Raw genomic sequence first — 7,064 nt, 5'->3', positions numbered from 1 at the left:
TACAGTGCCTGCTAATTTGTGTGTGTGTGTGTGTGTGTGTGTGTGTGTGTGTGTGTGTGTATTTTTTGTAGAGATGGGGTTTCATCATGTTGCGCAGGCTGGTCTTGAACTACTGGGCTCAAGTAATCTGCCCGGCTTGGCCTCCCAAAGTGCTGGGATTACAGGCCTGAGCCACCACACTGGCACCATCATGTCTTTGGATAGGACACTGAACTTCTATGAATGCCACAGAGCCTGCAATTGTTTTTATCTAGGTTTTATCTGGAATCACAGGATAGAGAGAAGGTAAGATCTGATAAGAGGACATCTAAGAAAGCCTGAAATGTTGCAGCAAAGAGGCCCTGGGGAGATTTCACTGGGGGTGTCAGGAGTGCTGCGGGGCTGAAAAGAACAGAGCTGGACACTAAGTAAAGAAGGCCTTGGTCAGCCCCTCAGCCCGTGTGCCCCTTTCTCCATGCTCTCCTGTTCTCTGCAGATGGGTCCAACAATGCCCCTGCTTCCTCCTCCTCTTCTTCTACTTCTCTTCCTCCTTCTGATAGAGACACGTTCTCCAGCTGTCACCCAGGCTAGAGAGCAGTGGCATAATCATCGTTCACTGCAGCCTTGAGTTTCTGGGCTTAGCCTCCCACCTTAGCCTCTTAGTAGCTGGGACTACAGGCACATGCCACCATGCCTGGCTAATGTACATATATATACACACACACATATATATATACATATATATATAAAAGACCAGTAGCTAATAAATATATATTTATATATATAATATATATTATAATACATATATTTATATATATTTTTATTTTATATATATATGTGTATATATATATATATTAGCTACTGGGTCTTGCCATGTTGCCCAGGCTGGTCTCAAATTCTGGGCCCAAGTGATCCTCCCACCTCTGCTTCCCAAAGCATAAAAATTACAGGCATGAGCCACCATGCCTGGCCTAATGCGCCTATTGCAGGGAACTTCATTTGCTGACTAAGATGCTTCGATCCCCCATATTGTGAGGGCCAGGGTGACCAGAGGACATGTACAGCAGAAATTGCTAGTGCTTCTACAAAATCTATTCTCTCCTTCCATTATTTATAGAGTTGTAGCTAGACTCTATCTAACTAGAGATGACATTTTCCAGCCTTCCTTGTGGGTGGATGTGGCCATGTGACTAGCTTTCAGTGGAATGTGAGCCAATTCCTAGACTGGGTGTTAAAAGACTGGTCAGCCTCCTCCATGTTCTCTTCTCCTTCTCCCTATCCCCTCTAGGTAGAAGACAGGATGTGGCAAGGAGCCAGCTGCAACCATACCAAAGACCATAGCACAGGAGGGCAGTGCTTCTCACACTTGAGCTCACCTGAATCACCCAGAAGGCTTGTTTAAACACAGATTCCTGGGCCCACCCCCAGTGTTTCTGGAGTGTGGCCCAAGAATTTCTACAAAGTTCCCAGGTGATGCTGCTGCTGGTGGTTGGCAAGCCACACCTTGAGAACTTCTGCCTCAAGGGATGGAGAAGCGAGAAGAACCTGGGTCCCCAAATGACTGAGGAGCTGGGCTGGTCTACCAGTCTAAACCAGCCAAACTCTTAAGTAAGAGAGAAATACACCTTTGTTTTAGGGTTGCCAGATTTAGCAACTTGAAATGTAGCATGCCCAATTAAATTTGAATTTCAGATAAACAATGAATGATTCAAATATTGCATAGGGCATACTTAAGCTAAAAGTTGTTATTTATCTGAAATTCAAATGTAATTGGGTATCCTATATTTTACCTTGTGACCCAATTCTTGGTTCTTCGGGCCAGTATATTTTGGGTTCTCTTTGTCACAGCAGATCAACCTTCCTCATCAATACAACATCAAGCCAGGGCTGAGTACTGGGTCTCACGCAGGGTCCTGAGCATCGTGCCTGCTTTGGTGTCCCCATGGTGATCATGAGGGTCCTACCTGCTCTTTCCTCTTGTCTTCTCTGGACTCTTAGTTCTCTTTTTTTTTTTTTTTGGGACGGAGTTTTGCTCTTGTTACCCAGGCTGGAGTGCAATGGCGCGATCTCGGCTCACCGCAACCTCCGCCTCCTGGGTTCAGGCAATTCTCCTGCCTCAGCCTCCTGAGTAGCTGGGATTACAGGCACGCGCCACCATGCCCAGCTAATTTTTTTGTAGTTTTAGTAGAGACGGGGTTTCACCATGTTGACCAGGATGGTCTTGATCTCTTGACCTCGTGATCCACCCGCCTCGGCCTCCCAAAGTGCTGGGATTACAGGCGTGAGCCACCGCGCCCGGTGACTCTTAGTTCTCTTAACTGGGTTTGTGCTTTTCTCTCTGTACCATCGTCTCGCTCTGGTAACTGCCTGGAAGCTCAGTCTCCAATAGAATTGGAGTCATGATAATTACTCAGCACCATTCCTGGGGTGCTGGGATCCTGGCCCAACTCCCAACTCTCTTTCCATGTTATTATTTGTATCCGAGTCTCTCTTTTTAGACTGTGAACATCCTGAGGGCAGAGGCTGTGTCTTTTAAGTCTCTGTCTCCGCAGCTTTGAGCTCCTGGGCTCAAGCAGTCCTCCCTATGCTCTGTTCTAGGCATAATGCCGAGAACAGAGGAAGTCAACAATACCTGATTGTTAAGTAAAAATAATGCTACCTCGTGCCCAGCTGGTCTGGTGGCATGCCGGGAACAAGCTTACAGCACAGTTGACTGAACAGGGGCTTGTGTTCAGGCTCCATGGGAATGTGGAATTGCATTATGTTCCCTGATGCAGTAATTGGTGTGCTTAGCTTGGGGGTTGCTGAAGAACTGGGCAAGGAGCAGAGGAGTCTCCTTTGAGGAAAAGGGCCAGGACCGCAGCTCCACCCCTTTGAGGTGACTTCGATCGGGAAATGGCAATGTGGCCTCTGAGATAGAATTCTCCAAGACGCAGGAAGCAGTAGAGACAGTATAAAAGGGTTGGCCCGCAGCAAAGGCCAGAGGTAAGAATAGTAAAATGTGAAGCTCTACCAGACAACTCTCCCAGGCACGTTCTACAGGGTTTGTGCCCCAGGAAAACAGTTGGAGAAGTGGCTTTGAAGGACCCAAATGCTGGGAGCCCAGGCCAGCTCTGCATGGGACTCTATAGTCAGGGGTAGCCTGCCTTACTCCCTGGGGGGCCACCATGGGCTGGGCAGTACCCACCCCTGCCAGGCAGCAGGACCTAGAGCAGTATGTGTCCCCAGCAGCGTCACGGGCTCTGCCTGTCTTGAGAGGCTGCTCAGGTGTTTATGGGGTACGAGGCGAGGACAGACAGGACTGGCCCCTCTGGACAGAACACACAAATCTCACCAAATGCTTGGTACATAGAGGCACCTCTGAGAGATTCCTGAGCCTGTCAAGGTGGGGGTCCAGGGAAAGCCTGAGCACCTTGTAAAATTCGCAGGAAAAGCATGAGCCGAGCCCTGGCCCCTGCCATGGAGTGCTTATATTTACATTTCTGAGTCCCGGCAGCAAGACAATGCCAGTGACTCCAGATTTGTTCCTTTCAATCTTCTGAAGTTGGACTCTGCTCTGATCACTGATGGGACTCGACCCTTGGACTTGGGATGCTAGCCACCCCTGACCTGGGAGGGAGCTGCGATTCCTCTGTCCACCCAGCAGAAGCTCAGCTGTCAGCCCCTCTTCTGTCCAGCTGGGGTATCTGTCCAGTGCTCATCTGACCATGAGCCCCCATGCTGGCCTCGCAGGGAGGATCCAGGAGGCAGGGCCCCCACTCACTGAATGCTCCCTCTGCCCAAGGCATTGTGCCAAGCACGCCATGTACTCTTTCATGTTCTTATCCATTCATTTACTTTATTCATATAGTTATGTCTGGATTTGTCTCAAAAAAATTTTAAGGTAAATTTGTTTTTCAACCTTCACAAAAACTCTGAGAGGTAAGAATTATTATTTCCATTTTAAAGACCATTATTTCCATTTTAGAGAGGGGCAGCCACATAGTGAGTGGCCACAGCCACTGGCAGAACTGGAGTTTGAACTTTGGTTGCTTGGACTCCAAATCATATTCTCTTTTTTTCATGAATAGACTTAAAAAACAACTACAAAGCATTTGATATATACAAAAGAACACATGTAATGCATATGTAGGTCATAAACCACAATAAGAACATGTCTCCCCTGGAAACCTGCTCCCCTCGGGTTTTCTGTGGGCCACACGACCTCCAAAGGAACATTGCTGGGGACTTGCCACAGCCAAGTGCTCTCCAGCCTTTTGTCCTGGGACTCTCCCATCTCCCTGGGAGGCAGGCATTTCATCCTCAACATACAGATGGGGAAACTGAGGCACCAAGGCTCTCCCACTCAGGCCAAGGTTCCAGGAGGAAGGATGTGGTAGACAGAAGTTCAGCCTGGTCTGTTTGATACCCCACACCACCCTCCCCACCGGCCCAAAGCCTAGGGCTTCCACACCTGGCCGCCCCTCACACGCTCCGTGGACATTTTTGAGAACGTCCATCCTTGGGCTCCATCCCTGAACTTGTAGATCAGAATCTCCAGAGCTATGGCCCAGGAAGCTGTCATGTTCAAAACTCCCCCAGCAACTCCACGCAGCTGCCCACAGCCAGCAGTGGGTGATGAACGTTCTCAGGGAAGTGCTGCAATGAGTGGCTGGCAGAGGCGAGGATGGAGCTGTGGGCAAGTCTACCTACCTGATTCTGCTGCTCATGATCCTCCATGACCTGCAGCCCAGAGGAGGGCCTCAGAGACCCTCCAGACGGAAACACATAAACCCTTCCCCCAGGCAAAGTGTGTACCACCTCAAAGGCTGTCATCGTCACAGATGATCAAGGTCACTTAATACATGAGTATTAAGGGTTTCTAATGTTTGGTGTTTATAAAGTAAAAGGAGCCAACGTTGGAGTTTACTGAGGACTTGAACGCAGTGTCCTACTGAGAAGTCTGGCTGCCATCCGGCTCTTGGCAGCAGAGGTGGCTGGGAATTCTGCAGTCTGGGGGAAGGCTACACGTTGCTGGCATCCTGCTGGTGCTGTCTGGAGTTGGCTGTGTTTTTCAGTCATTGCTCTTCTTGCTCCTTGGCTGCACATTGCTGTGAATTCAGCTTCACCCATCTCCATGGTGTTTGTAGGGGGTTGTTTGGTTAATTCTGCAGTGCGTAGTGATGCCCATTTTGCATCAACCATCTGGGGAGTCTATAATTTTCCAATGACTAGACTCTAGTGTCATAGATACTATGATTCCCATGGGAACCTCCACGTGCCTGCTGCAAAGGCAGATAGATGTGTGCGTGTACCTCTGGGTTCCCCAAATTTACTTCATGGCAACACTTCCTACTATCACACAGTACCTTTCTCATGGAAAACTGGGACTTGATAAGGCAATGGGCCATGGGGTCTTTTGTCCTGCTCCAGCGGGTCACCCATCAGCAAAGTTTGAGAGCCATCAGCCTAGAGGCAGCAACTCTTAGAGCTGGGAGAGGCCCCGGACCCAACATCAGGGAGCCTCTGAATGTGCTACGGTTTCTTTAATCAGCTGAACCCAAGAAGTAGTTTCCTCCAGTTTTTAAGACTATGGCCCAGCACATGGACAGTGGCTGCCTTGAGGGGCTGTCCAATAATGTGAAATTTCATTTACAGCAGTAAAGGAGCATAGCTTGTGAGTGTTAATATTGGATTACTTCCCCTCATAGTTAGCTGCCTCCTCACTTCACTGTTTCCATGGCAACACTTCTCAAACACCACTTCATACTCTGAATACACAATGTAAACAATCTGCAGTTGAACATTTCCCAATTTAGGGGTTTGGAGCCCAAGCCAGCCGGTCTGCCGTTCGGAAGGTGCTGAGAAGCGGGAGGCTGGCGGAACTCACGGCAAGGACTGCCAAAGCCAGGCTGGGCTGGAAGGCAAAAGGCCACTCCCTGAGTACTCTGCCCTTCCTTAGGGGGGCATTTAGTACAGGACGGGCTAGGAGTGACTTACAGAACTGGCAGGGACTCCCCATTACTTAGAGATGAGGAGCTTCAAGCTCCAAGAAGCGAAGTGACTTTCCCATTGTCACACAGGTCTGTGATGGAACCAAGACCAGAATGAGGGCTTGTCCAGGCACTACAAATGCTCACCCAGTGTGTGCTCCTGAGCATCCCCACCCAGCACCCCCACCCCTCACCCCCTGGTCATGGGTATTCCTTCCCATTGAGTCTAGAGGCTGAATCATACTTCTCAATTTCAACACAACGTCCGTGAGCCCAGATGGACACCACTGACTGGCTGCATGGGCCTCAGCTCGGCCTGCATGCAGGCAGCTCCGCAGGCCCTGGTCTCTCTACTAAGGAAAGCAGGGACTTGAAAGTCCTTAGAAGATGGCTTTTGGGGAAAGAGTTCCACTCCAGAAATTATATTCAACGTCTTGTGTGTGTGGTTTGTACACCTTTCTAAAGTGTACAAACCACATATGATAACATAGACAAATGTCTATAGGATTAGTTGGATTTTCAAAGGTCTCCATGATCGTTAAGATGGTGGCCCATTGCATTTAAACTCTTACCAGCTAATACCTCATAAATGAAGTTTGATTTTATAGAAATTTGGATGTGAAACCGTATGAGATGAGATTTTGGTATCTTGATAGGCGGTAGGGGAGTGAGGGACAGAAACTATGCAAAAGAGGGCAATGGGAAAACAAGAGGGATCCGTAGCAGCTCTATCTTGGGCAGGCCATGGCATCCCCAGTTTCTTCCTTGGTTCTAGCGTGAATGCTTCTAAAAATCATCGCATGGTTCTTTGCTATAAAACTCAACTACTGAATATTAATGCTTTGTGGCAAGGAGAAAATTGCTGTCTCAGAAAGGCTTCTTCTCTTACAGGTCGCGGAGGCTCCATTTATTAAGTTTTTCTCAGGGGCACAAATGTCCTAAACGTATGTGTCTCAAGGCCAGATGCTTTCTTATTCAAAGACAACAGGGCTTCCACTTAAGGCTCTCTTACACAGGGCAAGGCTGAGATGAAATGGCTACAGGAAACCTCTCCTGCCCCCCCATGGTAAAGCATATCCTGCACAAACAGGCATGTCCCAAAGCAGTGGGGGG

The sequence above is a fragment of the Sapajus apella genome, unplaced genomic scaffold, assembly GCF_009761245.1.
Source record: "Sapajus apella isolate SASKATOON/1434 unplaced genomic scaffold, GSC_monkey_1.0 scaffold20, whole genome shotgun sequence".
Taxonomy (NCBI): domain Eukaryota; kingdom Metazoa; phylum Chordata; class Mammalia; order Primates; family Cebidae; genus Sapajus; species Sapajus apella.
This window is presented reverse-complemented; position numbering follows the sequence as displayed.